Below are 21,681 nucleotides of genomic sequence, written 5' to 3'. Positions count from 1 at the left end.
CATGGACCGAGGAGCCTGGCAGGCTACAGTCCATAGGGTTGCAAAGAGTCAGAAATGACTGAGCACACACAAATGTAAAACCCAATTTCAGGGAATCGCCTGGTGGCACAGTGAATAGGAATCTGCCTGCCAGTGCAGTTCGATCCCTGATCGGGGAAGATCCCACATACCTGAGAGCAACTAAGCCCCTGTGTCGTAACTGCTGAGCTCATGTGCTGCAACTGCTGAAACCTATATGCTCTAGAGCCTGTGCTCTGCAACACGAGAAGCCACTGCAAAGAAATCTGCACAGCAGCAAAGAGCAGCCCTCACTTGCCACAGCTAGAGAAGGCCCTCAAAGCAATGGAACCCCAGTGCAGCCATAAATTAAAAATATAAAGCCCAACTTTAAGGAAATGTGTTGTTTCTAAGGAGAGGAAGAAGCCATCGAAATACATTGTTAGAAATGCTGGAGTAAAACTAGTCTTTTTTGGCATACAATTTTGAGTCAGCACTAAGAAAACACATTTTGTGGGTTTTTTTTTTTTTTTTAAAGAGCTGAGTCAGGGAAGTGACATTTTTATTGAACTTCAGTAGGAGTCAGAGATCACTGGACAGAAGGGACACCTTTTGTAAAGGCCTTTACAATGGGAATGGGAGGGCGTACAGTACAGTATTTGGGAAATAACTTTCGTTGACTGGGTTAAGCTCTCAAGTAAAATTTAACGTTGGCAACGGAGTAACAGTGATAGTGTCGTAGTATCTTCAGTACTCCATTTGCTCAAAACATTCCGAAGGTATTTCCTTTAGTCTGCAGGGATTAGGAACTCCTGGTGTTAAAGAATTTCCTGACCTGCTCCAGTTTCTCAGGTGCTTTGATAGCCTAGAATTTAGGATGCAAGTAAAGGACCAGAGTTACAAGTGGACTGAAATGTCTTCATCTGTGGCATTTTAAAACAGCTGAGATTTCCTGAATCCCTTAGCACAGATTTTTCAACCTTGGCAATTTGGGTCCAGGTAATTCCTTTTTGTGGGGGCTTGTCCTGTGGATTCTAGGGTATTTAACAGCATCTTTATCCTCTGCTCACTAGATTAACACAAGCTAGGTGTGACAACCAAAAATGTCTCCTTTGCCCCTGGTTGAGAACCACTGACTTTCGGTAAGAGACTTTATCCAGACATGTCCCAGATTATACTTTGGTCCACGGTCTCTTAAGCTTAACGTTGGATTGAGAAGCTGTTGGAAGACTGGTGTTACTGGGCTTTATTGGTTCCTTTTTTTTTTTTTCGCTTCAAATTTTCTATTGGAGGATAATTGTAAAGCACTCTCCTGTGTGTGAGGTATCTCTTTGGCTTTTTTCATCTTTATCTTGAAAGTGAAAGTCGCTCAGTTGTGTCCCACTTTTTGCGACCCCGTGGACTACACAGTCCACGGAATTTTCCAGGCCACAATACTGGAGTGGGTAGCCTTTCCCTTCTCCAGGGGATCTTCCCAACCCAGGGATTGAACCCAGGTCTCTTGCATTGCAGGCGGATTCTTTACCAGCTGAACCACACAGAAAGCCCAATCTAAAATAACATGTCTTAGATTCATTTGACAAAAAGTATGAAAAAAACAAGCCTGGTCCATACTCTCACTTCCTAGGTAACTCCTGTTGACATTTTTAACGTTATACAGTTGCGTCCTGTGCTGCCTGCCAGTCTCTTTCTGCCTCCCCATAAAATGGTAAGCTCTGTGAAAGCAGGGTTGGCATCTGCTTTGCCCTCTACCCAAGGAGTTCCCAGCCTTCAGGATCTAATGCCTGACAATCTGAGGTGGAGTTGATGTAATAATAATAGAGATTAAGTATACAGTTAGTGTAAAAAAAAATTAATTTGCATGTGTATAGAAAAGTCCAAGGATATAAGAGGAAAATGTAAAGGCTGTCTTCACATTAACAGTTTTGCAGATAGACATGTATGTGCCCACATAGGCATATATCACCCTGCCTTTTTTTTTTGACCATGCTGTGTGGCATATGGGATCTTAGTTCCCCGACCAGGGATTGAACCCATGGCTCCTGCAGTGGAGGTACAGAGTCTTAGCCACTGGACTGCCGAATTGCCAGAGAAATCCTTTTTTATTTACACAAAATACATTATGAATGTTTAATATATTTTTCTTGCACAGTAAGCCTTAGCAGTCTTTTGGTATCAACATAAAAAGGTTTATTAAAAAAAATTTTTTTAGCAGTTGCATAGTATTCTGTATGGCTAATACCTAGCCTTACACTTTCAATAAAAAATGCAAGGTAGGGGGTTTAGATACGGAGGTGAACCTCCAAAGCACAAGTGAGGCTTACAGAGGTAAGTTAGCCAGAACTCAAACCGAAACTGGTAAAATGCCCAGCAGTATCTCCCAGCAACCTGTTAGTACCAACACTTTTTCACGGACGTGAACTTGTAGATGCAAATCCTTACCCCAAACAAATCCAGTAAGAGGAGAAGCTCGAGTTGATCTCCATTCCGTCTGGCCCTAGTCCCATGCCCTTGCCAAGAGGTCACGCTGCCTGGTTACTAAAAAATAAACCAAGGATTTCACGGGCCCTGTGGAGATTTGGGAAGACAGTCACTCCCCGTCTCTAGTGCCACTCCTCCAGAGGTGGTTCCCATGCTTTCTCCACCCCGTAGAGTAGTTCTCACCACTGCCAGTCACTGTCATTTCTGCAGTCGATCTAGATGCCAATTCTAAAGAACCCTGTTCATTTCTAACGTTTATCTGTTGGCTGCTCTGGGTCTTCGTTGCTGCCTGTGGCCTTGCTCTAGTTGTAGCAAGCAGGGGTTGCTCTTCGTTGAGGTGCCGACTTTTCATCGCCGTGGCTTCGCTTTGCAGAGCACAGGCCCTCAGTGCACAGGCTCAGTAGTTACGGCGCATGGGCTTAGTTGCTCCAAGGGAAGGTGGAATCTTCCTGGATCAGGGATCAAACCAGCGTTCCCTGCATAGGTAGGCGGATTCTTAACCGCCAGACCAGCAGGGACGTCCAAGAATGCTTTGACTTCTGCGAATGATGGGGCAAGAGGAGGGACAGTGTAGCGGAGCTGGAGGGGAGCGTTTCTAACATGTCTCGTGTCTGACTTGCCCTCTGTGATTATTTTGACTCCAGTTCCACAGTTTCATCTAGTCACTGAAAAGTGCTCCTGCCAGATGGCTGCTGGTGAAAAGCAGTGTACGGACCACAAAGTAATATGAGATTCCTAGCAACTGGCTGGAGCCATGGAAAAATGTGTCATCTGTTGGGCAACTACACCCTGAGCAGTGAGTGGGTGCCAGGCCCTGGTTGCTGGAAAGGAGGCCAACTCCAGGGGCTGGCGGGGGCAGAGTCCTCCACTCGTGGTGGTGAGAATTCAAGCGCATCTGGCCTTCCTCAGAGCACCCCGTGTGGTCAGTCTCCAAAGGCAGCTCACTACAACGCTCTTGACAATGAGTTGACTATTTTGCTAAACATTTTCCACCCACCACCATGCATTTATTGGCCATTTTCCCTTGGCCTGAAATGTCCCACCCTCTGCCTCCCCCGTCTTTGCCAGCCTACTCCCGTTCATTGTTTATGATGCAGGTAGCCATGGTCACCTTCACGAAGCCTTCTTTGCTTTCTGCCTGGAGTCAGCATTTGAATCCCTCTTGTGAGCTCCTGTAACACCTTCCCTCTAGTTCTGCATCCCTGCTCATTCAGCAATATGCACTGTGTACCTGCTATGCCAAGGCCTGTGCCCAGGATCACATGCAGTGTCTAGTTTGTATCCCCAGCGGATTGTGAACCCCACGTAGAGGGAATCTGTTCATGGCCTCCAACACGCGACCTGCACATGACGTCCTCTGGAAATAGTTCATTTTGTAGAAGACACATGGTTGCTGCCTAATTTAAAGTGCTTCCTTCTTAGTGAACACAAATGACTGGAATTCATGGGAAACAAGGCAGTGAGATTATTAATTCCTGTTTAGTTGGAGATTAAATTGTTTAATTGGAGATTATTATTGTCCCTGTTTAAAATGGAGATGATGGTGAAAATAAACCCCTGAAGAAAAGAGGAAGGTTTCACTCAGTCTTCACTGGGGTGGCTGGCTTCCCTCTCCGTTTTGCACCTGATGTTGCAGTGAGGTGAAGTTAAAACAGCCCTTGGCTGGCTCTGTTTGAAAGCTCCAGGGTCCTCTGGGTGCCTAGCAACAAGCTGACTGCCCAGAATAGTGATTTTGAAGCTGGGTGTGTCTTCTGGGCAGGAAGCCACCACCACCACCAAAGCAGCCAGGGCCTCCCCTTCACTTCCTCTGGGCCAAAGCTCCGCCTTCACTCGGGGGCCAGAGCTAAGTGTTTTGGAGCCCTGTCTTAGCACAAATGGGATGTTCCTAGCAAAGGTAACTCCCGCCCTTTCAAGGTGTGTGATCTCAGACAAGTTTTGTCACCTCTCTGAGGTCCAGTTCCCACACCTGTCTTGTTTCATATTCCCAGCTAGGGTCGCCCTCGCGTGGCACAGAGACATTCTGTATATGCTATGTTCTATGCTAGCCTATATTGTAGCTGAATCTACTTGGTAAAGGGAAGGTTCATCGAGTGATTCCTTCTCAGCTGTCTCTTTGATCTTTTCCTTCCTCCTGAGCCCATTTCTCAAACAGCTCCATCTCTGCATTCCTCATTTCTCTACCTAAAATTCTGTTTTTATCTTCTCACTCCTCCCCATCCCTCTCCTCATTTCTTATCTTATCCTCAGGCATTAAACCTCAGCGTTGAAAAAAGCCTACACTTCTTTAAAAAAAAGCACAAGTGTGTTAGTTTATAGGCCAATGCTAGTGTGTCGTGACCTTTAATTTTTAAGATTTAGATATAACAGGCATCCTGTAAAACACACAGATCTTAATTGCATGACTCAATGAATTTATCCAAAGTGTGCATACTCCTCTCACCACCTTCCAGATGAAGACACAGGATTTAACCAGCTCCCCTGGAAGTCTCCCTCATGCTGTTCTCTAGTTATCAACCCCCTGAAAGGTAACTGTTATGCTTTCTATCGCCCTGGAGCAGTGTTGCTGAAGCTAGTGGGCAAAGACAGTGTATACTCTTTTGTGTCTGGTTTCTCACATTCGACATCATGTCTCTATAATTTGTCTGTCCCCCGAGCATCCTGCTTTTCTGTGCCTGTGAACCTGGACACGCCTGTTCTTTCTGCCAGGAAGCTTCTGTTCTGTTGATACGCCCTATCCTGGCCTGACCAGTCTGTGCAAGTCCTCTAGACTCAGAGCAAATCTCCCTCCTTTGGGAAGTCTGTGGTCAGCTCTGGATTTGAATCCCAGAGCTTCCATCTACCGGCTGCATGATTTTGGCCATGGGTTACTGACCTCTTCACTCCTCACTTCTGTTGAAGATCATGGTTTCTAGAGTTCTTATGAATTTCAAGTGAGGTAATACATATTAAATATTTAGAACAATAGCTGGAACTTAGGAAATACTTGGTAAATATTACATATAACTATTGTGAATACTCTTCTTGTGTCCGCAGATTCTTGTATGCCGCCCATCTTAACACTTACCTTGATTGTTGCTTGTTCCACTGTGTGACCTTAGTTCTTTAAGTGGGAATTGTATCTTCATTCACGGTGTTTTCTGCAACAGTCATTTATGAGTACGCCCTACATTCTAGCGCTGAGGGTACAGTGGTGAAGGAAATCTTTGCATTTACTTTTTAATGGGAAGAGACGGACTACAAGAAAAATAAAGAGGTGAGATCATTCTGGATAGTGATCAGCTCTAGGAAGGAAGTAAAACCGTGTGGTGTGAGAGTGGGTGTGAGGTGCCACTGAAGCTGCAGGGGTGGGGGGAAGGGAGGAGGTCTTGAAGAGGCGAGATTGGAACGGAGCAGGTACATGCAGAGCAGGAGCGAGAGTAGCAAGTGCAAGCTTCAGAGGGTTTCACAGGAAGCTCAGATGTGTCTGAGGAACAACAAAGACAGCAACATAGCTGGAGCCCAGTGAGTGAATGCGTGGTCCGTAGAAGGCCAGAGGATGGGCAGGAGCCAGGAGAAGCTACTGAAGTTAAGTGGGGGGACGGTGTTCACCTTTGCCGCCAAGGTACCTGGTACATAACGGACTCGACTACTTGCTGAATACGGGTAGCAATGTGCCCATGACCAGTTAGGCCGCACAAGCAATTCTTGCATCATTTTCAAGTTAAAATCTCATCTTTGTGCCGTATGCTTCTGAGCTCTTACCAAAACCGACCAGATGGGGAAGGAGATGCTCAGGTGTTGACAGATTCTTCTCTTCCCTATCCCATCTCATCCACTCTTCTTCAGTGACCCAGAATATCTTCACCAGAGATGTGTAACAGAGATGAGGGTGGCAAGCCTGGGCCAGTTAGAGAAAAGGCAGGTAGGAAACAGGTTCGGTCAGTTTCTCTCCTTTCTCTGACTCCAAGAGGGGTCCAGGTCCCTGGACAAGCGTAAGGATGTGGCACAAAGTGGAGGAGAGAGGCTGAGCAGCGCGGGGACCGCATAAAGGGTGGGAGGAGGGTGGTGGCCCTTGGAGGTGCCTGCCGCTGCGGCAGCTCTGGCCCCTTAAGGTGCGGCAGTCCCAGCAATAAAATGGGGCTGCCGGCAGGGCCTGGGGCCGCGACCAGTCTGAGGAAGGAAAGACCGGTCAGCGAACCAGAATGGAAGGAAAGGTCTGAGTCTCAGTGATAGGAATTTATTTATTTACTTGGCTGCACCAGGTCTTCCCTGCAGCATGCGGGCTCTAGTTGCGCCATGTGGGATCTAGTCCCCCGCCCAGGGATCGAACTTTTGCCTCCTGCTTTGGAAGTGCAGAGTCTTAGCCACTGGACCACTGGGGAAATCCTTCCATAATAGGAATTTGTACAACAACATCAACCTTCTAGTAACAACAGTGAGAGTTTGTTTTATTTAATTATTTCTAATTTTAATTTTTATGAAATATTAAACGTGAGAAAAAGCACAGAAAACAAGTATACAGTACAATGAATACGTATAAAGCAAATATCCAAGTAATCATCACCCAGGTCATGAACCAGAGCATTGTCAACATCATCCCCCAAGCCCAGCACACCCCGATCCTTTCCAGATTACTATCTCAGTTAGAGGCAGCCAGTAGCTGGATTTTTGCAATAATCACTTCCTTGATTTTCTTAATAGTTTTATAACCTATGAATCACACGGAGAGTCTTAAATTAGGACTTTCTCACGTAAATCCTAAGGCTGAGGAATGCAAAGGAGAGCCTCTTTAATATAGATCCTTCTCCAGTGAATCTTGACAGGCTCTGGGGAGATGGTAGCGGATTGGAGGCTTCGGTATTTGTCAGGGAAAGTGGTGTTGAGGCTTCTCTCATTCAACCAGTGTTTGAGTGCTCACCACATCTGAAGCTCCTGAAGAGCACTCTCAGGGGCATAAGATGCACCCCAAGCTGATCCTGCACCTGGGAGCTTACAGTCAGGCAGGGAAAGTGTGGATAAGCACGACAGGACAGGGTGAGGCCTGGGGAAATCCTCAGATAAGAGCTGCGGGAATTTAGAAGAGGCAGGGACCACTTTGGGTGGCAGGGGCCAGAGCAAGCCTCATGGAAGAGGTGGATGACGCTCATTCATGCATTGTTTATCAAACATTTCTGAAGGTCGGCAGAGTGCCAGGAAATTAGGTAAAAGGAAACAAAAATGAATACGTTAAGGTCCCTGCCTGCTCATGGCCGAATGGCATTTTAGCAGATACAAATATGGCATGCTTTAAATAGAGCATAATAGGAATAATTGGTTGTGTGGAGTTGTCAGGGAAGCATTCACAGCTGAGATCTAGGTTAGTCCTTGAAGAAAAGAACAAGAGTTTGCCAGACTAAGAAGGGAACCACTGAATCTGCCTAGTTACAGAAGTGGGAAAGGACACAAGGTCCATGTTGGCAAAAGGAGCAGTTCAGAATGGGAAGGAGAGTGGGACTTGAGAGGTAGGAGAGATGAACAGGATGGGTGTTGTTGGTAAGTGGAACAGCATTAGCAGGACATAGAGACCAGAAATCACGGTACCTGCGTGCACAATACTAAGTAACTTACTCTAACTGCAGCATAAGGGGGTGGAATGAAAGCTGTGATGGTTAATTTTATGTGTCAACTTGACTGGGCCCTGTGGTGCTGAGATATTTGGTCAAACATTATTTTGGATGTGTCTGTGAGAGTTTCTGGATGATATTAACATTTGAGTAAAGCAGATTGCCCTCCCTGATGTGGTGGGCCTCATCCAACCAGTTGAAGGTCTGAGCAAAAAGGCTAACCCTCCCTTGAGTAAGAAAGAAGTAAGTCCTGGCTTTGGACTCAAACTGAAATGTTGACTTTTCTTGGGTCTTGAGAGGCTGGCTATTGGACTGCAATGGAAACATTGGCTCTTCTGGTTCTCAGGCCATCAGACTTGGATGGGAACTGTACCAGTTCCTGCATCTCTACTTGCCAACTCACCTTGCAGATCTTGGGGCGTACCAGCCTCCGTAATCGTGTGAATCAATTCCTTATAATAAATCTCTTTAGGTAGAATTGGAAATATAGATACATATAAATATATTAATAAATAGATGTAGATTCATCTATCCATCCATTGAATCTCCTATTGGTTCTGTTCCTCTGTAGAACTAATACAGAAGGGAAGGGGAAATAACTTTGGAAAGGCAAGTTGGTGCCTGATTATGGCGGACAGAGAATACCTGGCTAAAGGACTTAGAATTTTATTTTGAAGACAGAGAAGAAAGCACTGGGATTTCCTGAACTGGGCAGTGTCTTAATCAGAACTAACACCTAGGAAGATGAAGGCTGTGCTGTATAAAATGAATTCAAACAGAGCTTCTTCTTGATTTCTTAAATTTTTTAGCTGCACCACATGGCATGTGGGACCTTAGTTTCTTGACCAAGGATTGATCCAGCACCCTTTGCAGTGGAAGCACAGAATCTTAACCACTGAACCATCAGGGAAGTCCTAAAAGAGAGATTCTTAAAGGAAACCTCTAGAAGCTGGGTATTAATTTGTGGGCATAGGATCTACAATGCAAAAAAGTTTGGGATCCCTGGATATATGAAGGTTCAGGGACCCGAAGCCGATCTAGGCACCGCAGAACCTGAAGCACGGGGGAACTGGAAGATGATTTCTGTGGTGCTGATGAGATTTGTGAGTAGCTGGAAATTTGGAAAAGGGGGTGAGAAGGGGTTAGAGAGGGTAGAGATTTGGGAATCATCTACATAGAGGGTGGTGGCAAGTACCACAAGGGGCAGACACTGGGGTCAGGAGTGTCAGAGTGATGGTGCATCAAGAGCCTTGAAGTTGCAAGTAACAGAAACCTACTCCACCTGGCCCAGGCAGCAGAGGGAATTTATTGGCTAATGTGATTGCAAATTGAAGCAAGACTGGATCCAAGGGCTCAGTCATGCTCCTGAGACTTGGTTTCACTGTCCTGTCTCTCTGCTCTGTTCTCCCCTCTGTCTGGGTCTCATTCTCAGGCCGTCGCTCGCCTGATGGTGAGAAGAGGGCTGCCAGCAGTGCCGTGATTCCATGCTGCTCTCAGAAGGTGGATTCATTCAACTGGAAAGTTCTGACCAAAGGCCCGGAATCGGCTCTCCTGGCTCTCGTTGTGTCACGTGCCCACTGCTGGCATGCTGTGGCCAGAGGGCCCTCTAAAATGCTCTGATAGGCCAAGCATGGGCCACGTGTCTAGCCCTGCAACTTGGGCAGAGACTCATTTCCTCTCAAGCCACAGGGGTTGAGAACTGGGGGAAGAGCTGCCCAGGAGAAATGGAAATGCTGTTACTAGAGGAAGAAGGAATAGACACTGGGCTGGTAATCACAGGGGAAGGAGAAGTGGAAACCCACAGGCTGGCCCTCCTGCAAAGGTGAAGCAGCTGCCGCCAGTGAGGCAGTGGGGAGGGGCCACCAGGAGGTGGAGGTCTGGGCTGATGGCAAGGGAAGGGCTAGACTGGGTCAAATAGTAACACTGTTGCCTTTGCTGCTCCTGCTGCTAAATCGCTTCAGTCCTGTCGGACTCTGTGCCACCCCATAGATGGCAGCCCACCAGGCTCCCCCGTCCCTGGGATTCTCCAGGCTAGAACACTGGAGTGGGTTGCCATTTCCTTCTCCAATGCAGGAAAGTGATAAGTGAAGTCGCTCAGTCTTGTCCGACTTAGTGACCCCATGGACTGCAGCCCACCAGGCTCCTCCGTCCATGGGATTTTCCAGGCAAGAGTACTGGAGTGGGGTGCCATTGCCTTCTCCACTGTTGCCTTTGGGGCGATGTAAATGTTGGGAAGGTTCTTCTGACAAAGCCCTGACAACATAACAGACAAAGTGCTAAGTGAGTTCTTGTCCTCAGGATAAAGGCAGGAAAAATCGAGTGGGCTGGGTGACACCCCATCAGGATTTTGCTGCTGATGAAAAGGGCAGACATTGTCTGGGGACACTGATGGGAACTGTGAGACGGGATGGAGGAAAAGTCACTGCCAACTGGTCTTGGCGGAGGGAGAAAACAACCAGTTTTCCTTCCAGTTTAAGAAACTAAGCTCATGCATTTTTCCAACAGTCAAAAATTTACAGTAACCAAAAATAACCTAAATTCCAACAGTAGGCGATTGATTGGATAAATATAGAAATGCCTGAATAATGAAATGCAGCCTTTAAAAATGACGCGTGGGGACTTCCCTGGTTGTCTAGACCTCGGCCTTCCAGTGCAGGGGGTGTGGATTTGATCCCTGGTTGGGGGGTTGGTTTCCCTGGTGGCTCAGAGGGTAAAGCGTCTGCCTGCAATGAGGGAGACCCGGGTTCGATCACTGGGTCAGGAAGATCCCCTGGAGAAGGAAATGGCAACCCACTTCAGTATTTTTGCCTGGAAAATCCCATGGACTGAGGAGCCTGGTAGGCTACAGACCATTCGTTCGCAGAGTCGGACACAACTGAGCGACTTCATTTTCACTTTGGGCAGTTAAGATCCTACATACCTTGAGGCAGAAAAAAAAAATAAAACAAAACATAAAACAAGCAATATGGTAACAAACTCAATAAAGACTTTAAAAACGGTCCACATTAAAAAAATACTTTATATTTTTTAGTATATGATGCTTTACTTGCCATGGAAAGATGTTTGCAATGTAGTTTTGAGAGAGAAATGCGGAGTACAATCTGTTTTTGTGCAATAAATGTGTATACAATATATTCATAGATATACATCAGATCAGATCAGATCAGTCGCTCAGTCGTGTCCGACTCTTTGCGACCCCATGAATCGCAGCACGCCAGGCCTCCCTGTCCATCACCAACTCCTGGAGTTCACTCAGACTCACGTCCATCGAGTCAATGATGCCATCCAGCCATCTCATCCTCTGTCGTCCTCTTCTCCTCTTGCCTCCAATCCCTCCCAGCATCAGAGTCTTTTCCAATGAGTCAACTCTTCGCATGAGGTAGCCAAAGTAATACACACATATATCTATGAATATCTGGAAAGGTGTACACCAAAATGTTAATAGTTGGTATCACTAGGGGTAGGACTAACAGCTAAAGCTTATCTTCTGATTTCATTTTAATAAATCTGCTAGGTAGTATGTAGGTACTACCTACTACCAACATACTACCTACAACTACCTATATACTATCTGCAATTAGGTAGTATGTAGGTCAACTGGCCTCTTGGGTTTAAGTGCTAGTTCTGCCACTGCCTGGCTTGGTGACCTTGGGTAAGTCCCTTAACACATCTGAGCCTCTGTTCATGCATCAGTAAGTGGGGGTAAACTTTGTGCAGTGGCAGTATCCTAGCCTATGAAGTTTATCCCAGATGTGATTATGGCTGATTGAAAAAAAAAATAAGTGGGGGTAGTAGTTCTTAACTTCTAGGGTGGTTGTGAATTTTACATTAGCTACTATTACATGCAAACCTGTCCAGTTCAGTTCAGTCGCTTAATCGTGTCCAACTTTGCAACCCCATGAACCGTAGCACGCCAGGCCTCCTGTCCATCACCAACTCCCGGAGTTTACTCAAACTCAGGTCCATTGAGTCGGTGATGCCATCCAACCATCTCATCCTCTATTGTCCCCTTCTCCTCCTGCCACCTATAGTAAACACTCAAAAATGTATTTTTCTTGTGTAATTAAAAAGTCCAAAAGAAACTCTTAACTATTAAATATATTGGAAACAAATGTTTTTCTTGGCCAACTAACTGGTGGTCATCAACAAAGGAGCTATTACTAAGATAAGCTATTTTCCTGGAACACTGGGAAACATCTGAACAAGACGGAAGGTTCCTATTCTCCTGAAGTTTGCACACTAGCCAGGAAGACAGATGATAAACGGGTGCTGTGAGGATAGCAAGATCAGGAAGTCGGTGACATTGAAAGGCTGAGAGCCAGCAGAAGGGCTGAAGAGGAGGCAGTGAGCGCAGGTGGTGGGGAGGAAGTCTCTAAACCAAGAGATGTGGTTTGAGCGAGGGACAGAAGGGGTCTAAACAGAGATGAGAAGCGACCTCAGCCCTTAAGCCAGTTCAGTTCAGTCACTCAGTCGTGTCCGACTCTTTGCGACCCCATGGACTGCAGCATGCCAGGCCTCTCTGTCCATCACCAACTCCCAGAGTTTACTCAAACTCATGTCCATTGAGTCAGTGATGCCATCCAACCTTCTCATCTTCTGTCGTCCCCTTCTCCTCCCGCCTTCAATCTATGGTCTTTTCCAGTGAGTCAGTTCTTCGCATCAGGTGGCCAAAGTATTGGAGTTTCAGCTTCAGCATCAGTCCTTCCAATGAATATTCAGGACTGATTTCAGGACTGGCATGGACTGGTTGGATCTCCTTGCAGTCCAAGGGACTCTCAAGAGTCTTCTCCAACACCACAGTTCAAAAGCATCAATTCTTAGGCGCTCAGTTTAAGGCGGACTGAATACAGGCCAGGGGGAGTCAGGAGGCCGTCCCACTTGTAGTGTGGTCTTGGGCAAGTCACTGTCCATTTGAGTAACCACTGTCTTCTCTCTGCAAAATCGGGATGCTAACGCTTTGTAAGGATGCAAGGATCAAAAGACATGTTAGGGGTAGCGCTTTGCAAGCGATCGTTTGTGGCATAAATTACAAATCCAGGAAAAGAACTGCAGAAAGAAGTGCAGAGAGCAGCCACCAACTAGCGACCGCGGTGACGCGCGTGCGCATTAGGCGGCCCGAACCAGGGGCCTGGCGGGAGGCGGGGGAGGAGTTCAGGCCCCGCCCGGAACCGCTCGGCCTCTTTTCGCCTCCCGTCCCCTCCCATTTCCGCGGATAACCCAACCGTGCGTCGCCTGCGTGCTGACGTCAGGCGCGTGCCCCTGTCCGGCAGCCGAGGAGACCCCGCGCAGTGCTGCCAACGCCCCGGCGGAGGAGCTGAGGTGAGTGTGGGGCCCGAGGTTGCCCCGCGGGAGCGGCTCCCCCCTCACACTGTCCCCTTGCCCCCGCCGCGCCGCCCCTGGCGTCTCCCCGTCCGCGGGGACCTCCCGCTCTGGGACCCCCGGGGGGCGGGCGCGGGGCGCCGCGGGGGGAGGGGTGCCGGGCTCGCGCGTCGCGGGTCCGGGTTCTGTCAGGGGGCCTGAGGGGAGGGGGTCGCGGAGGGCCCGGCGGCGGCGGCGGCGGCGGCGGGGGGCGCGGGTTCGCCCCGGAGCGCGCGGCCGGGGCGTGAGGTGCCGGGGCGAGGGCGCGGCCAGGCTGTCACCGGGCAGCGGCGGAAGGAAAGGGTCACACCCATCCCGGCCGCCCGGCTCCCCTCCCCCGCGGCCCCGCGGACGCCCACCCCCCCATTCGCCGGGGCGGGCGGCTGGGCCGGGGCGGCGAGGGCCGCAGACCCTCTCCCAGACGCCCGCGGGCTGGCGGGGCCGGGGCTCCCCGGCTGGCCGGCAGGCCCCCAGCGCGCGCCCCGGCTTCGACTTCCTGCTTCGCCGCGGACATTTTGCGGCCGGCGGCGGGGGAGGGGAGCGGATCGCGAGCGCGGTCGGGGAAGCGGGCGGCCCGCAGGGGCTCGGCCCTGCCGCGCGCCTCCCTCGCTCTGCGGCGCGGCCGCCCGACGCCTCGTCCCGGGCCGGGAGGGTGGGCTGGGGGGCGGCTCGGTCGCCGCTTCTCTGGTCTCCTTGATTCCTGCCTTAGGTCGAGTTCCTCCCAATACCGTTTCCATTTGGCTTCTCCCAACTCTTCTCCCTCCCCGCCTCTTCAGTTGAAGCTTCCCTTGCTGGGAGTTAACCTAAACACCTCCCGAAACTGTCGTTCTGCTTTTTGCCTGATTCCTCTCTTGAGGGGGAAATTTTTCTTTGTTCATTTGCTTCCCACCCTCCCCCCCTTTCCCTTTAAGTCCTAGAGAAATGCAGTGGGGAAGATTACGTCATTGCAATATAAGGGGTGAGAGTTTTTAACTCCTGCAAGTCAGGGGCTCGCTAAATTAAGACAGCATTTGGTAGCCTCTGTTGGGTCCACCCAGTGGCATATCTTGCCTGTTTCCCAACTACTGGTATTCAGAGATGATCTTTTGAAATCCTGGCTGTCTCATACACGTCTGAAAGCCAGGGAGGTTTAAAATCTCAAGATGATCTTAATGCCAGGGGAATAAAACGTAAGACAACACTTTTCTTTAGCCACTTGGCGTGGGCTGTAACTTTAAAGATCCCTGTGGCTGTATTGGAATGAAGTTAATTTATTTGTGGAAGCCTTTCTTTGTTCCAAAATAACATTCTTAGATTATTTAACTTTAATAAGTGTGTCTTACTGATTCAGAGTAGGTACCTGAGTCGACTCACGTGCTCTTTTGTGGCAAGGGTATGGTGAAAAGAGAATCAGGTCATTTTACACCTGTTCTTTGCTTACTGGTTAGTTTTGTTAAAATGAGTTTTGGATTTTTAACCAAAAAAAAAAAAAAAAAAAAAAACCACCTTACGTGAATAACATTTTCAGACTTTGGAGATCTCAGTATTCATTCTTCAGAATCTTAGGCACATCTTGAATTGTATATCCTTCACTGACTACAGGGTACAGTAGCACAGAAAAATATTAGCATTGTAAAGCGAATGAGACCCAATTGTGTAATGCATTGTTATAAGGGTAGTTCATGTTGGAACAAGTACTTTCTCATTGTTTCTCGTTTCTATAGAGAGAACAGATTGCTTGTTAAACACTTAATAGAAGTGGTCGATTTAAAGCAGCTTTTGGGAGTTTGTAGGTGTTGGTAGATGATTATATAGGTGTGGAGCTTGGATCTTCTGAAATACATTTGCCATAATGTATCTCTTTTTAAGAATATAAAATTGAAGTACTTACCTGCCATATTTCTCGACTCTTCTGTACATAAGAGCTTTAAATACACACATATCAATTGTCTTCCCTTTTAAAAGTATGGCAGAATAGTTTGGATTTACAGCTTTTATGGGTCAGGAAGATCCCCTGGAGAAGGAAATGGCAACTCACTCCAGTATTCTTGCCTGGAGAATCCCATGGACCGAGGAGCCTGGTGTGGGCTACAGTCCACGGGGTGGCAAAGAGTCTGACACGACTGAGCGACTTCACTTTCATTTTCACAGCTTTTATACTGAGGCAAGGAGATTGGTGATTGAGTATTAAAAATGAGCACTTTCTCAGTAATTTTTTCAAGACCCCAAAGGTATCACAACCTCTTAAAATGTTTGTATATAATAACACCTGTACTCAGTTGAACTTAATTTTGGGGGCACCCAAGGCAGGTATTACAGCCTAGGGTGGTGGTGGTTCAGTTGCTAAGTTGTGTCCCACTCTTTGTAACCCTGTGGCCAGGCTCCCCTGTCCTCCACTGTCTCCTAAGGTAGTCAGGGGCTGAAATGAAACATCAGTGAGATTCTTTTAAAGCCCACCAAACCCACATCTTGACTTTTTTGTAACTTAAAGATTTTTTTTATTCGGGTACTTTTTCCACTTTTAATTTTATGATTTATTAGAGAAGCATTCCTAGTTACTTTAAAAATGGTTCACTTACTGTGCCTGTCTGGGAGTAGTATTTATAGCCATTCTTGGAAATAAAAGTCAAATTGTACTTTTTATTTTAAATGCATTTATCGTTTTAGGGTCTGTTTTGAGAGGACAAGGAATGCTTAATGAGAAACACTTAAGGCCACAGAGCTTCCTCTGCTGGGGGAAGGAGGGTTGATATTTTGTTAACTTCTGTCCCATAAAGACCTATATATTTTCTATTAAAGGTTGCATTCTAGGTTTTCAATATTTGGTAGTCTCTTCCAAGTCTATTAATTTCACCCACTAGAATGTAAGTCTGTGAAGGCAGGACTTTTGACCTAGTATGGTCACCCTGATCCCTGGCACCTAGAATAGTAGCAAACCATGATGTATCTCAAGAAATGTTTGTCAAATGAATGAATGTGATGTCGGAGGGTTAACATTTTCTCTTTCTGCATATTCTACAGGCGTATGTACTTTGTTTCCTGAGATGACTTTTGTGCTTGGTCAACCATATGCATATTTGGGCTCATTGAAGTGATGATTACTAATCTTTTGCTTGAACATATTCATCTGTTTACTCCTATATTTGCTGCAGGTGTACTATCTGAACAATTAATAGTTGCTTAGAAAATCTTTCCTGATGACTGGTTTTTATTCTCCTAAAAATTATTCAGACTTTAATGTGTTTCCTTCCCCAGTTTCTTTTTTGAAATAGCTTAATTATGCGACTTCTTTCCCTCAATTTAATGGCATAAAATTGTTGGTCATGTTATGTTTTTTCCCTTACGTTTCTACTTTTAGTTACTCATCCCTTCAGTCCAAAATATTTTTGCTAAAGCAAATCAATTTTCATTACTTGTTTTGGCCTTCACTTCTGTTATAAGTCCTGGATGTCAGAACTCTTCACTAGTTGCCCATGGGACATTGGTCTCAAATTGCTCATTCCATGAAGTGAAACCCCAGTTTCGCTACTAAAATGGTGTCCTATTAAAAAAATTAGAAACATTTTTTTGTTAAAGTATTTAGCTCTTATGCTGAAATCCAGAACAGTTTCTAACAGCAAAAATCTACATATTAAGTTATAGTGTTTACCAAGCGTCAGTGGTCAGTCACCTGAAGAGAACCTCGGTTGCTCACTCTGTTCTTTAACACTTGACACTTGCATCATTTTCTGTAAGAGTGAGCCATTTTGATTTGCTATTGCTGTGTGTTTTGAGAGAGACACTGTGAGTATAGTGATTAATAGTGTAGACTCTGGGATCAGACTGCTTGGATTCAAATCCTGGCTTTGGCATTTATTAGCTCCATGAGCCCGAGTAACGTCTATGTGACTGGATTAACCCATAGCAAAGGACTAGCAATAGTCTCTACCTCACAGTGGTGGTGGTGGTTGGTCGCTAAGTCGTGTCCAACTCTTGCGACCCCATGGTATGCTCCTCTGTCCATAGGATTCCCCAGTCAGAAATACTGGAGTGGGTTGCCATTTCCTTCTCCAGGGAATCTTCCCAATTCAGGACCCAGGAATTGAACCTGTTTCCCGGGCTCTGCTGGTGGATTCTTCACTGCTGAGCCGTTAGGGAAGCCCCACAGTGTTGTTAGGAGTATTCTAAATGAAATACTTAAAGCAATTAACTGGGGCACAGCAGTGCTTTGTAGGTGTTTGCTCTTGCTATTATTACAGCCTTGCTTAATGCCCCTATTTTTGAGAAGTTATATGCATTTCTTTCAAACATCAACAGTTTAATAACAATCCCTCCCTCAGATTAATCTCATGAAATCATAAAAATTAAATGAAGTGAGAATTGGTGTCTGCTTTAAGTTTATATTCATTATCTTAAGCAGTGTCATAGAGCTAAGGGTGTAAGTTCTCAAGTGTGAAGTATGTAGTCCTGTGGACTAGCAGCATAAGCTTCACCTTGGAGCTCCTTAGGTATCTCAGGCTCCATTCCAGTCCTACTGAATCAGTATCTGCATTTTAATTCGATCTCCAAGTGATTTTCATGCACATTGAAGTTTGAAGCACCCTCTGAGTTATAGTTTCCTGCCTATTGTGTAGAATCACCTCATGTCTGTGCTCATCATCAGGAACTAATATGTTTAGTTTCTAAAGAGTCATTTCCCACTTAGTAATAACTAATCTTAAATTCTAGTTTTAGAACTGCTTGAACTTGAGTTCGGTTACACATTTGAACTCAGTGACTTTTTATGGAAAACTAATTGCTGTTATGAAGAGCATATGATTAGGATCATTCACATAATTGTTGGTTATGAAAACAGGTTAAATACAAAGCTGGCATTTAGCTGATCAGATGTAAAAAATGTTTTATGCTTTTTTGGTACTAAACCATATCTCCAGTCTCAGGGGAAAATGTTAATAACTAAAATCTAGTTTTATTTAACTACCATCGTGAAAAAATTATTGCTATTTTTAAAGGACTTGATTAAATATTCTCTGGTTTTTCTTAATACTGATTGATGTAGAAGAGATTCACCAGTAATATCCCTTTGCAGTGTGTGCTCTGGAGCAGTGTTGCGTGACCTTTTTCAAATCAATGGAGACATAAAAAAAGTATGGTATCCCCCCCACTGGAGTAAAAGGATAAAACTACTCTTGGCTGGCTGGAGGTGCTGCAGCCCTAGGAGAGCTGGGAATCAATGTCTCAGGCAAACCTGTGTCCGTTTTGTGTGTCCCAAGGGGCATTTTGAAGCCATCTGCTGTTAGATATTAAGCCACAGCCATCATTTTCAGCTAAAAAGATTATCACTTTTTGTTACTCCTTGTGTAAACAGAAGAGATTGAAGATAACAGGTCAAATGAGGAGTAGGTGAAACCAGGGGGAGAAATGAAGGTGGAATTAAAGAATATTGTAATTAGTGTTAAAGACTGTGAGATGATAAGTTTTGTAGAAGAAAGCATAAGCAAGATTTGAGCTACAATCCATTTACTTTGTTGGTAGGCAATTTTAGGATATTTGTAATTTTTTTGTTTTCATTGGGTTTACTTTAAATCTGTCTAAAAGCAGATGAAGAGGAGTAGGATGCGAGAGTCAAGTTTCTTAAGAAAGATATCTTTGTTATATGTGATTTCAAGGATTTTCATCCTAATACAGCTTCATGGTAGCTTCTAGTGTTTGTAAAACAGCTGAAGGCTATTTGAGAGGAGCTCAATTTTAGAATCTTTTGAAGTGGAGTTAAACCATCTATATTATTTATTACTTTGCCAGAAAACCATATTTTTATTGTGAGGTTTAAGAATAACAGTACAACTTACTTAGATTTTAAATATAAAATTTTCATTTTTCAGTTAACTAGGAATGAATGGATAGTTCCTGTGAATATTGAGTGCTGGGGCTTTAAATGAGAGTGCTAGGGCTTTAAATCAGTATCTAATACTCTAATTTGTTTCAGAAAGTGTATAAATAGTATACATAGTATAAAATATAAGCTATGAAAATGTATGAATCATTTTAGGTTGTATGATTTATTTGTTTAAAGGGCCAAAGGAAATGTTAGTTCATCCTGCTGCTGCTGCTAAGTCGCTTCAGTTGTGTCCAACTCTGTGCAACCCCATAGACGGCAGCCCACCAGGCCCCGCCGTCCCTGGGATCCTCCAGGCAAGAACACTGGAGTGGGTTGCCATTTCTTTCTCCAATGCATGAAAGTGAAAAGTGAAAGTGAAGTCGCTCAGTCGTGTCCGACTCCTGGTGACCCCATGGACTCTTGGTGACCCCATGGACTGCAGCCCACCAGGCTCCTCCGTCCATGGGATTTTCCAGGCAAGAGTATTGGAGTGGGGTACCATTGTCTTCTCCCTAAGCATTTATAAATCAGTGGAAATGGGGATAAGGAATACTTTAAATTTTTTTTTTTAAATTTTATTTTATTTTTAAACTTTACAATATTGTATTAGTTTTGCCAAATATCGAAATGAATCCGCCACATGTATACCCGCGCTCCCCATCCTGAACCCTCCTCCCTCCTCCTCCGGGTCGTCCCAGTGCACCAGCCCCAAGCATCCAGTACCTTGCTTCGAGCCTGGACTGGCGACTCGTTTCATACATGATATTATACATGTTTCACTGCTATTCTGCCAAATCTTCCCACCCTCTCCCTCTCCCACAGAGTCCATAAGACTGATCTATACATCGGTGTCTCTTTTGCAGTCTCGTACACAGGGTTATTGTTACCATCTTTCTAAATTCCATATATATGTGTTAGTATACTGTATTGGTGTTTTTCTTTCTGGCTTACTTCAAAGAGGGATACTTTAAATTTTTAAGAGTGGGAATTTTTCTGGTGGTCCAGTGGTTAGAACTCTGCCCTTAGAATACTGGGGGCATGGGTTCAATCCTTGGTTAGGGAGCTAAGATTCCCCCGTGGCATGCTGTGTAGCCAATAAATAAATTAAAAAAAATATTTTTTTAAGAGTAATGCCTATGTTAATTCTCTAGTGTGTTTCAGAATAGCTGGAAGAGGTTTCCATGGGGATGGGTTGGAACCCCTACTTAATATATCCCCAGTTTGGAAATTTATGATATGTAAGTTTGTTAAGGGTTCATAGAAGTTTTTTACATTTGATCACAGATTGTCAGAATCTGTTTAATTCAGTGTTGTTTAAACTTGTTTGGTGATGGCCCTATCTCCCCAACCCATGGAACACCCAGTTCCACCTTTGAGATAGTAGACTGGGAGATTGTGGTGGTTGGTGGCTCCATTAGGTTCAGGGGCTGTTGGTGTGGCTTTGCTATGGGTAGAAAAATGGAAAAAACTTTAAGTTCCTGAGGCAAGTGAAAGGTAGAGGCTTTAGCAGAGGTCACAGATTATCTATTCTTGCTGTAGCCTAACGCTGCTCAAGATCTTTGTACAGAAATTGCTAATATGCACTTCCTTAGGATGGAACTTGGCATGTTATGTATAAAACACATCTTTGGGGTATCGATGGGGCAGTTAAGTATTCATTGGAAGGACTGATGCTGAAGCTCCAATACTTGGGCCATCTGATGTGAAGAGCTGACTCACTGGAAAAGACCTTAATGCTGGGAAAGATTGAAGCCAAAAGGAGAAGGGGACAGCAGAGGATGAGATAGTTAGATAGCATCACCCACTCAATGGACATGAGTTTGAGCAAACTCGGAGAGAGATTGGAGGACAGAGGAACCTGGTGTGTTGCAGTCCGGGGTTGCAAAGAGTTGGACACAACTTGGCAGCTTAACAGTAACAACATGGGGGTGTAGCTCCATCTCAATTTAAAAATCAGGCAAGGTATTGGAAGGGTTGCAATCCATTATTAGGGACTGGGAAAGTGATTCTCTAGTGGCTGCAAAGGGAATCTCTGAAATGGAGTCTCTCTCCAGTTTTCTTTGTTCTTGGATCAGTGATCCTAGTTTGAGTATTATTTTCCAATATTCTGAAAAGCTTGCAGCAATTTCAAAGCCATTTTTTAAAAACTCTGAAAGTCATGTAATTTTAAAAACTACTTTATTTGAGATCCAAAGAAGTTTTATGTTTAAAAAATAATTGTAAACTTACACAAATTTTTAAGGAGTTTGTGGCAGTAATCTGTAAGTTCTTCATATTTTATAATTTGACATCTTTCTTTTGCTTTTTCTTGTCATACATACTGCCCAATCCACTTCTCCTTTCCAACAAAAACAAAAGCCCGGCCCAGATACCATCTTTTACGTTGATTTTTTTTTTCCCCCTAGTTTCATATATTACATGGAAATG

General features: G+C 45.3%; 1 protein-coding gene and 1 long non-coding RNA gene across 4 annotated transcripts in view; one reads left to right on the top strand and one right to left on the bottom strand.

Annotated features, from left to right (window-relative positions):
• Positions 1–542: 542 nt before the first annotated feature.
• LOC109577149 (uncharacterized) lies at positions 543–5,785 on the bottom strand. Of its 2 annotated transcripts, XR_011563136.1 has the most exons (3): positions 5,543–5,785; positions 2,440–2,535; positions 543–862 (listed from the first exon to the last, which is right to left on the bottom strand). It is a non-coding gene; the product is annotated as an uncharacterized lncRNA (long non-coding RNA). The 2 variants fall into 2 exon arrangements; XR_002183497.2 differs by lacking the exon at positions 5,543–5,785 and having other exon boundaries at positions 2,440–3,387.
• Positions 5,786–13,260: 7,475 nt separating this feature from the next.
• CDC42 (cell division cycle 42) overlaps positions 13,261–21,681 on the top strand; it is a 54,446-nt gene continuing 46,025 nt past the window's right edge. Inside the window, exon 1 of one of the 2 annotated variants that reach the window (XM_070777119.1) lies at positions 13,261–13,379. The gene's annotated coding sequence lies outside the window, so the exon portion shown is untranslated. The remainder of the gene's footprint in view (positions 13,380–21,681) is intronic. The other variant, XM_070777115.1, reaches the window with a different exon arrangement.

This window comes from Bos indicus, chromosome 2, assembly GCF_029378745.1.
Source record: "Bos indicus isolate NIAB-ARS_2022 breed Sahiwal x Tharparkar chromosome 2, NIAB-ARS_B.indTharparkar_mat_pri_1.0, whole genome shotgun sequence".
Lineage (NCBI taxonomy): Eukaryota > Metazoa > Chordata > Mammalia > Artiodactyla > Bovidae > Bos > Bos indicus.
The sequence above is the reverse complement of the archived record's forward strand: the minus strand, read 5'-3'. Positions and strand labels throughout refer to the sequence as shown.